Source organism: Rattus rattus, chromosome 6 (assembly GCF_011064425.1).
Source record: "Rattus rattus isolate New Zealand chromosome 6, Rrattus_CSIRO_v1, whole genome shotgun sequence".
Lineage (NCBI taxonomy): Eukaryota > Metazoa > Chordata > Mammalia > Rodentia > Muridae > Rattus > Rattus rattus.
Genome location: NC_046159.1, coordinates 14,306,293 through 14,323,030, shown reverse-complemented (window position 1 = coordinate 14,323,030; position 16,738 = coordinate 14,306,293). Strand labels below are relative to the sequence as shown.

The following is a 16,738-nucleotide window of genomic DNA, read 5'->3' as shown; positions in this document are numbered from 1 at the left end:
CAACGAACCAACCAACCAACCAACGAACCAACCAACCAACCAACCAATCAACCAACCAACCAACAAACCAACTAACCAACCAACCAACTAACCAACCAACCAACCAACCAACCAACCAACCATTAAAAATCTGTGAACCCATCAGTATGAACCTCCCTTATCTGCGTGAACCTCACTTCCTTGATTAGGTTCAAAGCTGCTTGTGTATCAGGGTTTTCGCCATAGCATCTGGTCCCATGTGGAGCACCTGTCAGGTGCATGGTTTGATGAAGTGGGCGGGTCTAATGTCTCTGAGAAGATTCTTTTTCACGGTGTGGCTTCCAGCATACACTCTGCAATGAAAACTGCCTATGAAGACATCAGACCCATAGCTAGCCCTCGACAGGTTCATGCTGGAATGTTTCTGTCTCACAAGTCTCCTTGATACAAAAGATGCCATTTTCTCTGCTGAGAGAAGAGTCTCCAAGGAAGATTCATTTGCTTGGACCAGCAGTGTTGCCCGCCCTGTAACTGTAAGGCTAAATCTTGTAGGAAGGGAAAGGGGGCCCTGCAGAGGATCGGATGGATCCCTGAGAATCCACTCAGCAGCTCCTGAGAATGAGATTCTGCCACAGACTCGGGAGATGTCTCCATTGAATTTTTCCAGGTGAACTACATAGGTGACCTCTACCTCCCCACCCTCCTGCCAGTTAGTCATGGCCTCTCTCTTTGTTGTATGGAGAGGCCTCCTGACCTTGGGGTAGCTTTGAGGCAGGTAAACTAATGGGTTAATGACCACAAAGCCCTTTGAGCACCTTAGATAAAAGGACCTGGCCTAAGTATTAATTATCGTTGTTTAAAAAAAAAAATCTATGGTGATAGAAGGAGGGCCCGTCTGTTGTCAGGCCTGGAGGATATGAGGGCCCATTTTGCCGACACCCATCCAGATTACTCATGCCTCTTTTGTTTCTTTTGGCTTCTGTGTGTTAATACCATCAGAGCAGATGGCTGAGATATGGCTTTGAAGAACCAAAATACATCGATTACAGCCAGTCCATTAAAAATGGAGATACAACAGTCAAGAGGCCAAGCACCTTCTGCCAGAAATAGCTCTTTTCCAGGAAGAGACTTGGAGGGGGGGGTTGTGAGTACTCACCTGGTCTTACCTCTCATTCAGGGTGAGGTAGCCACCACTGTGACAGAAGAGCTAAAGAATAAGGAAGCAGAGGTCTAGACAGAGGAAGGCAGGGACACGAGGCATGGTTGTCAGAGGAGACAGCCAGGGTGTGTGAACTAAAGCTCCTGAAAAGGAGGTGTATGGCAGATTCTGGCTGACTGATTTAGAACTTCAGGACTGTGCAGAGATTGGAATGTTGCAAGTCCAGAGGTCTATCTTGGGCTAGTTCTAGCTCTAAGGAATGGCCATTCCTTGCCTACCTGTGTGTCAGAGCTAACATCTAGTAACTTATAGATAATATCTTTTGGAATGTATTAATTTAGCAGACCGCTAACTCCCACCAACTGACGTCCACCACCGGAAAGCTCAGGTGGCATCTTGGGCCTACAGGAAAGCTTTCCTATTGATTTCCCCATACCTACCGATGAATTTTCTTTTTAAAACTTGTCTTCAGGTTTATTGAAAATATGGCATAACGGGTTAATCAGCTCCACGTGGTGTTTTGAAATTCATCCCAACCGCTGGCTGAGTGACCTGGAGGTTAGACAGACAGCAAAGTCCAGAAGCTACAGCATTTTCTTGGTGTCAGGGTCTGCCTCAATGATCTCCTGATCTAGGGCTGAGACCTCAGGAACACAATTATCTCTCCCCTCTCTCTCTTCCTCCTGCAGCTTGACAGAGATGCCTCTCACAGGACCTCTCTGAATCCTCTTCATCAGATGCATACACAGCAGCTATCTTGCTCCGAAGTTTTCTTTGCTGAGAATGATGCTGATCTCTCTGCACACACGCTTGTGGGTGTGCACGTCATTACCCAGGCTCATGTAGTACTTCTCGATGATGACCCGGGCCACCTTCTTCACAGTTTTGGTTCAAACGCAGCTCATGTTGATGGGTCTTGGTAAAAGAGGAAGCAGCCCTACCAATGAATTCTAAACTTGTCTCGATTTATGACTTTCTTTGTCCTATAAAACTATAAAAACTTCATGAAACTGCTTCCACACTGGAACATCTAGGGAAACCTAAATCTGGGCTCCTGGGTCACAAGCACTCAAAATGGCTCCTGAATAAACTCTCTCTCATTGCCATGAAGATAAGAGTTGTGGTTTTCACTTGGGCACTCCCAGTTATTTCTCACTGTAGTCTTTTTTGGTGTTGTTTTTGTTTTCTTCAAGATAGGGTTTCTCTGTGTAGCTCCCGAAACTCACTCCGTAGACCAGGCTGGCATCAAACCCAGAGATCTACCTGCCTCTGCTTCCCGAGTGCTGGGATTAAAAGCATGTGTCACCGCTGCCTGGCTAAGACTCAAGTCTTTAGATAGGACTTGTGGATCATGACTAGAGGAAAGAAAAAAGAACCAGAGTGTGAGAATAAACCACGAGCTCCTAGTCCTACTGAGTCTATGATTGGTCGCAGAAGGATAGGCTGTGACAGGGACAGATTGGCCAAGAAAGCACTGTTTGTTCTTTAGTTTGTTGATACCCACAAGGTACAACTGGTACGTTATAGATGAAAAGCCCCTACTCCCCAGCCCCCCATGCCTAGCATTTATTTGATGCTCTGTGGTCACCATCTTGAAATTCTTAGTGCCCTTGTCTTTGGATTCGTGTTTGGCCAGTGAAATGGGGTGGACCATGATGCATGTGTGTGTATCTTTAAGTCATTACTCAAGCATGATCTAGTTTCCCACAGTCTCCTCCACAGACAGGTTCTTGAGAACCTCGTCAGTTTACTGCTAGTGCCTCGAATCAGCCAGCTTCCCCAGTTCTACAGAGGAGCACCAGTTGGGTCCCCTGTCTGCAAGAGTTCAGTGTGATGACTTCTAAAGGGGTGGCTCTGGTGCTCTCGTAAAGGGATGCTGACATCTGGTTCTATGCAGTTCACACTGAAATTATGCAGTTGTCCCTAGGCGTCTCATTCTGATATTTCTCATATAATAATCTATAAGCCTATACCAAATTCTCTCAGTGTGTGCATACTGCACAGTTATAACTGTGTGTACTGAAGTTTTGAAGGACCATGGCAACTAGTCTGGACTTACAAACTGTTAACAACCAGCTGCGTCTCATTCGTGAATGCCGCAGTATTTTAAAAGCTATTCATTTCTATTTTATTTTGAGAGCAGGGTCTTGCTTTGTAGCTGGGATCCGGCTTCACTCTGGATCCTCCTGCCTCAGCCTCCAAAGTGCTAGGATTTTAAGTGTAGGTCATGAGACCTGGCTGTCAGGTTTCTTTGTGAAAAGTTAGGGGATGGAGAGATGGCTTAGCCATCACGGTCACTGGTGGCTCTTCCTGGACACAGGTTCAGTTCCCAGCACCCATGTTAGATGGTTCACAACTTCCTGTAACTTTAGCCTTTTCTGACCTTGGAGGCATGAGTATAAGCATAGCATACGTTTTTCTAGATACATATTTAAAATCTTACCAAAAGGAGGAGACAGCTATTCTTAAGTTCTCTCTCTGGCTTTTGACGATTACAGTCTTTCAGTTGCCTTAGCAACATCTTCATAATGAGTTAGGTTTGTTTTTTAAAAGAAGCATGTATGTATGTATGTATGTATGTATGTATGTATGTATGTATGTATGTATTTGTGTGTGTACACACACACACACATGTTCTCAGAAGCCAGGAGAGGGCGGTGAATTCTCTGGAGCTGGAGTTGGAAGCTGCCTGGCATGGGTGCTAGGAACCAAACTCCAGTCCTGTGCAGGAGCAGCAAACACTTGTAAAAGCCGAGCCCCGTCTCCAGCACAGCCCCCTCTCTGGTCGCTTTGTTATCAGCAGGGAGAAGATGATATGAAAAATCTGCCGGTGTTCACGGCCAACCGCTACACCCAGGAGGAAGAGGCCGACCCTACTGAGTAAAACGTTGACTCGTAAAAATTTAATTTTACCGAAGTGACCTTCTGAAAGGGGATGTTGATAAAGGACTTAGTAGCAGAAATTATTTAAATGCAATCTTATGAACTGTGCCGGCCATAACAAAAACGACAGATAACATTAGGTATAATAAGATTCATATAAAAGGAAGGGTAAAATCTTCAAAATAAGAAAACACACTGTGATGGCATGATATCCCATCAGTGAATATCCCACATTTCCAAAGGAAGCACCCCCAGACTTATTACTAATTTCTACCCTGTCAATTTCTATTAATGCAAAAGTCTTCTATCATCTGCCAGGCTGTATACTGGGGTTACACAGCTGGTAGTGTTTTTGTTTTTTCTTCATCTCTGATGTATGAAGTGGTGCACAGGGCTTTTGATGATAAAATGATAGATCTGCTGATGAATTAGGCAATCAGTCATCAAGTTTGCATTGTCTTTGGTTTGAATGAAGCAATGTTCTCTATACACTTAGCCTGGTGTGGAGCCCGAGGTCAAAGGCCAACAAGTACAGAGGATGCAGTTTTGCACAGACTCTTAGACCAGACGTGAATAACAAGAACAATCTTTAAACGTATTGCTTTGTTTAAATGTGTCTTATTCACATCTTACATTCACGTTACTTATAATCTCCTAGTTTAAAAACCTCATTAGAGACTGTATATTTAAAGTAACACAAACACACACACACACACACACACACACAGGAACTGTAGAAATCAACAAGAAGTAAGGCACTTTAAAACACGACTGAGAGCCACTGTTAATTCATAGTTAGGCTCTGATGTTAAGACAGATTTTACTGATGTATTGGAATCAGATGAGGCACCAGCACACAAAACGTGCAGGAACTTTTGGTTCTGATGTTGGAGCCGGCCATATCCTCTCACCACGTGGTCTGATTTCTGCTTTTCACAAGAAAAACAGTAAGAATCAGGGTGACACCCACACCACATAAACTCAGAATTAAGAGCGAATGTTTTTTTGCTAGAGAGATGGCTCAGTGGTTAAGGGTGCACACTGATCTTGCAGTAGACTCGATCTCAGTTCCCAGAGCACACAGCAAGCAGTTCTCAATCATGGAGAACGCCCTGGCCTGGCCTCTGTGGCATCCTGAACCATGTACACATAAACATGCATGTGCGCGCACACACACACACATACATACACACATATGCACACACATGCACACGCACATACACACACATATGCACACATATATGTGCGCAAGCTATGTCAGCAGGGCATAGTGGCTCACAATGTAATCTCAGCATTTAGGAGTCAGAAGAATTGGTGTGAGTTCAAGGCTAGCCTGGGCAACACAATGAATTTCAGGCTAGCCTCCCTGTCTCAAAAGATCTGTTTGGATGTTGGACCTAGCCATATCCTCTCACCATACAGTCTCATTTTGGCTTTTCACAAGAGAAAAACCAAACCAAACCAAACCAAACCAAACCAAACCAAACCAAACCAAACCAAACCAAACCAAACCAATCAACCAATTGGACAAAACTCCCAAAGACACATAAAACAAAATTATTTTACTTGATAAACGTGTTTGGACATGCATAAAATGCATATTTAGCTGGTATTTGTATAAAATCACAGAGATAAACAATGCTATATTTTAATATTCCAAGCACATTTAAGACTTTCAGGAGACAGGACAGTTTTCAAGATGGCTCCGGTTATCTGACATTCTGCTTGCTAAGAGGGGGCTTCCAGTTGTCCCCTTAAATCTAGGTCAGCCTTAAGGATTTGCCCATAGTCACTAAATACAGTAGGGAGTGATAAGCCTGAATCCCCAGGCGAGGCGGAAGATTTACAGCATCTGTAAAGCATCTTGGATTACTCGGTCACCAAATGCTCTCTCCCAGGATACAGCGGCTACACACACTGAGGTCCACATTTAGGTTCTCTGGTCAACAGTGCCAGCTGAGCCCAGCCTGCTGTCACCAAAGCAAAGCCTCCTGGGAAATTATGGTCCTGCTCTCTCTGTCCAGTTGAGTCTCTGAGCTGAGTTCATGTTCACGTCAATACGAGGGAACTCCCTGCTTGGCTGTGGTGCTAACTTTCATGTCTACAGAGTTCTAAAACAGCTTTGCCAAAGCCAGAGGCTTTTTTCCCTATGGAAACGGATGGACCCACCAGCACCAGCGTTTCCCGAAAGGGCGTGTGCTCTGAAGTGTTAGAGATGTCCTCGTAAATGTTAAGATTATAGCTTCTGTGTCTTCCCTAACTGTTGCAACACACAGAATGGGACAGAGAGTCAATGTGAATGAAATAATTATATATATTGTTTATATTGTTGTAACTTATTTTTCTTTCAGGATCTCAGTGGTTATTATTTTTTTTTTCAGAAGAAATAAGAACATCTGAATCGAATGTCCATTTTCTTTTCAGAATTCCAAGTGAATAATTGAATTAAACTTGGAGGGCAGGAAGTGACTTCACTGAATCTTTCCAATGAAGTATGTTTAGATTAATATCAATGAAAAATTCCCAGCATTAAAACCATCACTAGCAAATCCCTGTGGCTGACAAGCATAACAATCTACTAGGGTGGAATTTTGGATTTTCAACCTTGGGTGCACTTTTAAAGGCTGAACAATGTCACATCTGACCCTGTTTTCAGGTATCCCGCTGAAATAAGTTTGCAATCAGGGCAGGATTTCTGTGCCCTATAAAGATGGTGGCTAAACTCCCATTTTATGTTAGAGCTGTGAATCACTTAAGGACGAGAAGTGCATTGTCTGGCAAATTTATCATTGCTTGATAGATTTGTTTAATAAACTTAATAAACCTTCATAAATTTGATAAACCTCGAAGGGGGAATCTTTGCTACCAACTTGACTGAATTTGAAATTACCTGGGAGACACACCTCTGATGTCATTGACGGCATTTCTATCGAGGGCTAACCAAGTAGAGACAACCCACCTGGAACGTGGCTGGCACCATCCCGCAGGCTGAGTGAGGTTCTGGGCTTAGTAGGAAGGGAGAAAGTGAGTGGTGCACCGGAGTTCCTCTTTCTTTGCTTCCTGCCTGTAGGCTCCATGCGGCAACTGCCTCACGTTCCTGCCGCCATGCTTGCACACCGTGCTCCCAATCTGTGACCTGGCCTAAGCCCCTCCTCCCTTAGCTTGCATCTGTGGGTGAAACAGTGATGAAATTCTCTGTCGAAACTTCTGGATGGATAAGGGTGCTGCTCCTTCCGGGGAGACTTCTCCGTAACAGAGAACAGTAGGGAGAAGGAGAGGAGAGCATCACCAAATCTGGCATCAGCACTCAGGACAAAATGCCTGGGGGAACCTGCTAGCATATTGCCACCAAGAGAGCCAGGCCAGAGACCTGGACACAGCAGAGGTTTCCAACCCCATCTGGCCCCCCACTGTAGGCATTTTTATAATACAGGACAAACGGTAGTAATCTCAGTTAGAAGGACAGCGTGGCTGTCCTCTGAGAGGCTCTACCCAGCAGCTGACTGAGACAGATGCAGATACAGTCAATCATTGATGGAGGTCAGAGACCCCTATGGAAGAGTTAGGGGAAGGATTGAAGGAACTGAACCCCATAGGAAGACCAACGTTGTCAACTAATCTGGACCCCTGGGAGCTCCCAGAGACTAAACCACCAATCAAAGAGCATCCATGGGCTGGTCCAAGGGCAATGGCACATGTGTAACAGAGGGCTGTTTTGTCTGCCTCAGTGGGGGAGGATGTGCCTAATCCTGTAGAGACTTGATGCCCCAGGGAAGGGGGATACCGTGTGTGTGTGTGTGTGTGTGTGTGTGTGTGTGTGTGTGTGTGTGTGTGTGGTGAGGTAACACCTCTCAGATGCTAAGGGAAGTGGGGGGGCAGGGGAAGAACTCTGAGAGGGGGATGAGGAGGGGGAGTGGCATTTGGAATGTAAGTAAATAAAATATTTAATAATAAAAAATGAACAATTTGCCTTCTATTGTTCTCAAGGGTGAGGTGCTTTCACTATTGAGAGGTCTCCATGTGTTTTGTCCCCTGTTACAGTAATCAGGGGCCAGCTTGGTCCAGGGCAAGGATTTTGGAGGACACGGGACATAAATATATTTCAGACTGAAGCAGGCGAGGGAGATCCCAGTTCCAGGGCCAGTTTCTCAGTGACTGAAAAATCATAGGACGATTTATCAACATCATGTAGATGACTCCTGCTGGGGATGGAAGAAAGTATGGGGTCCCAACACCCCAAGCCTGCTCCACCAGGAGCCTCTTGTGCCTCAGGTGACAGGAAAGCCACACTTAGAGTTGCGGACATAATAACTCTTAAGAGTCAAGTCAAGCATGGCGGTTGGCATCTATACTTCTAGCTACTGGAGAGGCTAACACAGGAGGATTGCTTGACTCCAGGAGTTCAAGACCAACCTGGACAACATAGTGGGACCCTACCAAAAACAACAAACAAACAAACAAACGAAACCTTTGGGGCTGGAACGATGATGGCTCAGAAGGCAAAAGTGCTTGCTGCTATTCCTGACGACTGAATGATCTGTGGAACTCATGTGGTGGAAGGAGAGAAGCAACTCTCACAAGTTTTTCACATGTGAGCCATGGCATGTTTCTCTCTCTCTCTCTCTCTCTCTCTCTCTCTCTCTCTCTCTCTCTCTCTCTCCCTCTCCCCTCCCCTCTCCCCTCCCATCTTCCCTCTCCTCTCCTTTTTCCTCTCCCTCCCCTTCTCTGTGTGTGTCTGTCTGTCTCTCTCAATAAACAAACAAACAAACAAATAATGTTAAATTAACAGAATCTCAGCCTTCCTGATGTCTTTCTCTTCTTTCGTATAAAATGTCTAGTTCACCAGGACATCCCGCTGTGTCAGTCTTCAAACTATAAGCATACTCTTGTCACTTTAACTGGTTCAAGTGACAAACACTCCTCATTTGTTTTGCTGTAAAGGACGCCAGCTGGTCACTGGCTCTCAGTCCTGTGTTCGCAGTTCCTGGCTTAGTCCTGTTATCGTGGACCCTGATTCAGCAGCAGAGGCGTTCCCGGGTTGACTAAAATCACTTCACCCTGTGCTGGAATCCTGGAATGGATCTGTTTTCCATCAGAGAACACCCAAATGCTTTACAGCAGCCTCAGTCCCTATAGAACCTCTTCTTGGTCCTTACATGATCTTCCCTGGCCTGTGTTCCCCTCTACTCCCTGTGGAGCCCCTCCCAGCCCTTAGTCACCAAGGTTCATCTTACTCCCAGGCCTTTGCACCGGATGGTTCCTCAGTATTTAGTTTATTTCCACCTGTCCATCTGTCCATCTGTCCAGCTGATTCGCTACCATCCTGCACTCTTTTCTACGAGGTCTCAGCTGACCTCATGAGTAAGACTTACGTACCACCCTCTTCACAAACCGGAAAGCCACACCCTCTCTTCCTCTGCTCCACTTTTTAATTTTGCTAGGAACACTTAGTACTTCCTAAAATATAACCCAGTGCGCCCCATGCAGGTTTCCTCCGCACCTCCTGTGCCAGGGTTTGTTTTGTTTGTTGATGTATCTGATCACCGAGAGCTGTGCTTGGTGCACTGGAAGGGCTGAATAAAAGTTTGTGAGACAAATAAATGATGAGGAAAAATTCAGACTATTTTAGGCCAAACCATAGAACCAAACTTAAAAAAACCAAACCAAACCAACCAACCAACCAACCAACCAAACAAACAAACAAACAAATAAATCGTGAGCTTGAATATGCTTGGCCCAGGGAGTGGCACTATTAGGTGTGGCCCTGTTGGAGTAGGTGTGGCGTCACTGTGGGGTGTGGGCTTTAAGACCCTTGTTCTAGCTGCCTGGAAGCCAGTCTTCACTTAGTTGCCTTCAGATGAAGATGCAAATCTCTCGGCTCCTCCTGCACCATGCCTTCCTGGATGCTGCCATGTTCCTGCCTTGATAATGGACTGACCCTCTGAACCTGTCAGCCAGCCCCAATTAAATGCTGTCCTTATAAGAGTTGCCTTGGTGGGGTTGGGGATTTGGCTCAGTGGTAGAGCGCTTGCCTAGGAAGCGCAAGGTCCTGGGTTCGGTCCCCAGCCCCGGTCCCCAGCCCCGGGGGAAAAAAAAAAAAGAGTTGCCTTGGTGATGGGGTCTGTTGATAGCAGTAAAAACCCTAAGTAAAACACAAACAAACAACCCAATAAAACAAAACATAAAAGCCACACCAAAAGCCTGTACGGACTTAAGTACAGCAGAGTGGAGAAGCATATCAACAGGGGATTGGCCAGTTCCACAAGGTCCCACCCCTGGTTAGTCATGTGGGTGGAGCCACAGCCGCACCACGAGTTTGTGATCCAGTAGAGGGTCCAGGCTGTTCCTCACCACCCCCCACCCCCCCATGGGTATTTGGTCCTGAAGGTCTGCTGTGTTCCCCACTGTTTCTCCGTTTTACCCAAGAGGCTTTTAGAGGAGATGGGATGGGGTGGGGCTAGAGGATGGGGGCCGCGGGGAGGATGAGGTAGAGCAGCCCGGGGGGGACTTTGCCAGGTGAGGGAGCCTTGCAGCCTTAAGGAAAGCTGATTTCTGATTATAGCGACGACGTGGGGGAGATGAATGCCTTCTGGGAGTGTCTAGCCAATTGTCTCTTCCCAGGCTGATGTCCAGCATTTCGATTCTAGTAATCAGGTAAATGTTGGCTACAGGAGACCCTGTCTCAAACAAACAGTTTGGAGTGCCCAACACCATATGGATGGCAGAGGCAGAGTTTGCCTCCTGCCAGACGGACTGCCAGGTTCACACTCCTAGCCACTTGGCAGCACAGCTCTGGATAGGCGAGAACAGGTGAATGAGGCAGGGCGTGTGCCCGCCGGTGAGTGTGATGAAAGGCGGGCTAATCCTCCTGTATAATTTACTCTGTGGGTCAGTGTCCGCCTTATAAACCCTGTGTCCCTAGGGGGTGCGCCTTGGATGTAGACGGACAACTCTGAACCCGAGCACCCGGAAGCAGCATTGATTCCCAGCAGTGGTCTGACTGCCTGGTCTTTCCTCCCTCTCCCGCTGTGGACAGCAGTCATGCTGACAGACCCTCCGTTGGTTCGAGATCAGGCTTCTGAATGACGACTCAGCCATATCCAGCTGGCCTCGACCTTGTTCTGTGACTGAAGATGAGATCTTCCTGCCTCTCCAGTGCTGCACAAATCCTCGTACAGGGCTAGCCTAGGGCATCTTATTGAACCTCCCGGTGGATCTGTAAATGGAATGCAGAGAACAGTGTCCGTGGCTTTCCTGCTGCGTAAAATCAGGTCACTTATTTAATGAGCAAGGATCGAGGACACAGCGAATGCCCCTCCATAAGTTTTAGCTACCAATAGCTCATTTTGTTTTTCTTAAAAAAAAAAAAACCCTGATATTCATTGATTTTATGTGTATGGAGGTTTTGCCCGTGTGTATATGTTTGCACCACGTATGTGCCTGGTACCCTTAAAGGTCAAGAAGAGGGCATCTAGAATTAGAGTTACTGACAGTTGTGGACCACCATGTAGGTTCTGAGGACCAAACCCGGGTCCTCTGCAAGAGCCACAAATGCTTTTAACGGTTGAACTCTCTCTCTAGCCCCTTGTTTTGTGTTTTTGAAACATGGTCTTGATATGTAGCCCAACTTGGCCCGGTAGCCTCCTGATTGTTGGCATCACCTGGTAGTAGTTCTTTTAAAAAGTCCAATTGATAATTAATAAAATTATGTACTGTGCACAAGACTCTCTCTCTCTCCCTGTCTGTCTCTCTGCCTCTGCCTCTGCCTCTGCCTCTGCCTCTCTCTGTCTCTCTCTGTCTCTCTCTGTCTCTCTCTGTCTCTGTCTCTGTCTCTGTCTCTCTCTCTCTCTCTCTATGAGTTTGTGTGTGTGAGTGTGTGTGTGTGAGTGTGTGTGAATGTGTGTGTGATAGATATTCCAGGCTATACTCAAACTCTCTATGTAGCTGAGGATAACCTTGAACTCCTGATTTCCCTGCCTCCACCCCCTCAGTGCTGGATTACAGGTGTGGACCGCCATGCCCAGTCTGTGTAACAATGGGGATAAAATCCAAGGCTTCACAAATGCTATGCATTGCTCTACCAATCAAGTTTAGAATTCCTAGGGGAAGCAGCTAGTACTGGAGGAATCAGGGAAAACGGAAGATGCAAAAGCTGGACCTTGGGCAGGTAGAGACGGATAGTAGATTCCAGCATCGAGAGCGGAGTGAGTCAAGTTGGGCAGGAGGCCCTGTGGGAGCACGTTAGAGGAACCCCTGGCTACCCTGCTACTCTTGGAGAATAAGGGGCCCAGGAGAGAGGGAGAGACACCACGCTGGGCCTGAGTCTAGTCACAAGCTGAATTTGAAAAGAAGATCTACTTGTCTCTGTGTGTCCATGCTTGTCTGTATATGTATATGAGAACGCCCACAGAGGCCAGACGAGGACTTTAGTTCCCATGGAGGTAGATTTACATGAGGTTGTGAGCTGCCTACTGTGGGTGCTGGGATCGGAACCCCGGTCCTCTCTGCAAGAGCAGCAAGCGCTCTTAACCACTGAGCAATCTCTCCAGCTCCATGAGGTGATTTTTTTCGTGAAGGTGTAGCTTATTCACTGCAGAGACAAGACAGTCTTACAGTTGGGTTCTGTGAAACTCATCACAACCAACACCAATTCTTGCCCCACTCACAGGACACTGTGTCATTTCTACCTTGCTAGCTTGGCTGTGTTTGTGGCTACTACTTGGGCCTTTTCCCAGATTCTTCTTCTTCTTCCTTTTTTTTTTTTCAATTTTATTTTTCTTGGATATTTTATGTCTTTACATTTCAAATGTTACCCCCTTTCCTCCCTCTCCCATTCCCCCTCTCTCCTCCCCTGCTTCTATGAGGATGCTCCCGCTCCCATCCACCCACTCCCACCTCACCGCCCTAGCATTCCCCTACACTGGGGAAATGAGCCTTCACAGGGCCAAGGGCTTCTCATCCTAATGATGCTGGACAATGCCATCCTCTGCTACATATGTAGCTGGAGCCATGGGTCCCTCCATGTGTACTCATTGGTTGGTACAGAACGATGTTGCTATAGAAACAAAAACAGGAAAAGCCTAGTGCCGGCATAGGACATGAACTCAAAGGCCAAACCTATGGCATTCCACCAGATACAAACCTGTCAACGTGGCATGCCGTGAAACCGTAATTACTGTGCCCAAGATCAAAGAACATTACTCAAGAGTGGGAAGCCAAGTGTAAATTAGGGAGATCTTCCTTAAACAAGCTATGACTAACTCACCGGGGGTTCCCCTGGGTTTGTAGCTGCAATCATCCTATGACCCCAGGACACTGTCATGGGCCACAGGGCATCCAGAACTAATCTTACTGGACAGAGCTTGCACAACATGGGGGATACTAAGGGCCCAGGAAGGGGGTGTTCTGGGAAATGGCTGAGCGTGTCTGTGAACAGCTCAGGGAGGCTGTGGCCTCAAGCCGTGACCCTTGTGACCCCCAGCACTCAGCCTACAAGAGGGTCAGTCATCGACACCCAAACTCTCCTGTTCACTGTTTTCCAGGGCCCCGTGCTCTAATCCAGCCTCCACCCCCACCCCCCACCCCCAAGGAGAGAGGTGAGATGAGGCCGGAGGCTTTTAAAAATAAACTTCTGTTTTGGCAATGACACCGGTGAGAGTGGGCAGGGCGACAGATGGGAGCGTCTTCATTTGTAGATTGGCAATGGGCGAGCCGGTGCGTGTGGTCTCCCTTTCCTCTTTCTCCCTCCCTTTTGGCTTCCTTCCTTCCTTATTTTCTTTTTGAGAGACAGCATCTCACCTTTTTTTTTATGAGTACAAAACCTTTAGATCGAAAATTGACAATGACTGCTCCCCGCCCCCCGCCCCCATCTCCCATCAATTATTTCACAAATCATGGAAGGAGGACTCTGTCAGGGTCAGCAAAGTCTCTCTGCCAACTTCCTGAACCCAAGGCTGGTGTCCAGGTCTGGCTCTTGCCAAGGCAAGGCCTGCAGGCTGGGTTCAGGCATAGACAATTCTCAGCCTGGAGTGGTCTCTATGAGGATCGGAGGTCGAGCGTTCCCTTCTTGAGGAGAGTGTTGCCACTCGGTGCCGTCTCCCAGGTTGCAACAACAGCAAATGCCCTTTTTTTGGGAGGGGGAGAAGGGATTCATAATGGTTCCGTATCAGGGTCTGCAGGCCCTTCTCCTTGTCACTGGGCGCCAGATCTATGACAGCAGCCGGGCTCTCCTCACAGGTGTTGGGGCAGGAGCATCAGCACAGCCTCCAGGAGTGTGGGGTGTCCAGTCTGTTCTGAGCTCCACAGGCCCACACTGGCAGAGGAGGAAGTAGGGAAGTTTGCATCTGCAAGGACCCACTGCTGAACTTGGAACCTGGTTTGCCCTTTTCGGAGATCTGTGGCCTGGTTCAATGAAGGCCTCAGCCCAGCTCTTTCCCCAAGCAGCTGGATAGCTTCCTGCTCCAATGGGCAAGGTGACTGCGGCAGAATCCCCAACCTTTCCTGAACCCCGTCGGTCAAGGGCTCCAGCGTGGATCTCACCACGGCTCTCTACGTGCCCACCAATCTTGTCTCCCTGCCCCAGAGTATCTCACTTTTAGCTCAGGTTGGAACTCAACACGCGATCCAGGCAGGGCCTTGAACTTGTGGCAATCTCCTGCCTTGGCCTTATAACCGTGTGCCGCCATGCCCAGCCTGTTTTGTCTGTCTTCCTCCAGCTTGATATAGGTTCTCATGTTGCACAGGCTAGACTCAAACTCTATGTAGCCATTCTCATGTTGCACAGGCTAGACTCAAACTCTATGTAGCCAAGGCTGGCTCTGGACTCTCACTCCTCTTGCCTCCAACGTGAAAGCGTGTACCACCATGCATGCCAGCAACCTTGCATTATTAAATATAGAACAGGGGCGAATTTATTTTGCTTTCTCAGCTCTTGTCCCTCATATCCAGTGAACTCTGTCACTGTCATCTAGTTGTCCCTGGGTCTTCAGTGTGTGTAGGGTGAGCGGGTGGCTGAAATCCATTCTCCTTGCCTCTCTGGTGGCTGTGCTCCCCAGTTCTGGCTTTTGCAGGGGAGGGAGGAAAGACAGGGAACAGCAGGCACTGGGGGTGGAGGAGAGAAAATCTGCACATCTTAGCCAACCTGGCCTCACCCATCTCAATCACTCTCTCCTCCCTTCTCTCACTTGCCAATAGGCACGCATACCCACTCACCCCACTCCATGTTGGAATCACAGCTGATTGTCCTGCTAAGGCCATTCTGGATCCTTTCTCCTGGGCCTCTGACTTTCCCAGTTAGAGGTACACACTTCCCAAGTTGTATACACTTTCCAAATTGTATACATTTTCCAAGTTGCAAACACAACTTGCAGCTTTTGTTGACCTAGTCAGTTGGTGCCACTCTGCTTGGGGACCTCTGGAAAACACTTTTGTTTTCTCACACAATGGGGCTAAGGATGTTGCAGGTGCCGCTTCCTCTCCTTGGTCCTTCCCTGCCTTGAGCAAGGCCCTGACAGCAGGATCTGCCGTGGCTACCTTGCAGCCCCGAGACGATAGCATCTGCTATTCAACCTACTTGTATATTTCTTGCCGTTTAAGAAGAGAAAGCTTCATCCCTTCTACTACTCACTGTATTCCTAAACGATGTATCCGGGAAGGAGGCGGGGTTATTTAGAGACAGGCATTCCAGGCCCTTTTGAAAAGGTAGGGGTCAATGGGATGGTGAGATCCAGCCTTTGGAAGAGGTGACAAGGCGTTCTGTGGCTGTTCTGGGGTGAGGAGGAGATTAGAAAGGCTGGGCAGCTGGAGAAGAGGAGGAATCACACAGGGCTTCACAGGTCAGAAATGGACTTTCAGTTGTACCACGCAAGGGGTAGACATCGAGGCTGGTCTTCCTGACTCAGCCACACCCCCCCCTGTATATTCTGCACTGTGGACAGACGTTTCCTCTTAAAACACGATGGGGCCATGTTGCCAATTAATGCTACACAAGTATTTTTAATTTTTCTTTTTTAGGACAAAATCCAAACTGGGACTGGAGAGATGGCTTAGCAGTGAAGAGGGCTTGCTGCTCAATCATGGGGACTTGGGTTTGGATCCCAGCATCCACATAAAAAGGCAGTCATTCTAACACCTTCTTTAGGCCTCTTTGTGTACACACACACACACACACACACACACACACACACACACACACACACACACACACACACCCCAAAGTGCCTGGCATGACCTGCACTACCCTTCTCTTAGACTTGAGTTCATTGTGAAAGTTTGGGCATAGTCTCACCTCCTCATCTGTGTGAGAGTCATGACACGGCCCCTCCATTCAGAGTCCCCATGGTCAGTGAGTTTCACAGCACGCGCGTGCGCAGTGCACCAGGCGGCCAAGGGTGGTCTTCAGAAGCAGCGGAGGCTGTAACTCAGAAGCGACCCCGGAAGTCCCCCACCGACACTTCATCAGGTACTGTTTCTCCTCCTCCTTCTCCAGAGCCTTTCTTCCCCCCCACTAAGCATCATGCAGAGTGAGCTCTTGCTGTTCCCATAGTAACCCAAACACGGACAGGCGGTCTCCTGAGTTTCCTCTGGGAGATCTTTATAGTTGTCTAATTTAAGGCTGTTGATGGGGCTGATCCTGGTGCACCTCGTGACCCCTTAAGTCCCCTGCCTTGCTACCTGCAACGCGTTCCAGTTTAGCTCCTTTCCCCACTTCCCACTCAC

General features: G+C 47.7%; 1 pseudogene; it reads right to left on the bottom strand.

Moving 5' to 3' along the window:
• Positions 1–1,636: 1,636 nt before the first annotated feature.
• LOC116903739 lies at positions 1,637–2,043 on the bottom strand (annotated as a pseudogene).
• Positions 2,044–16,738: the final 14,695 nt, after the last annotated feature.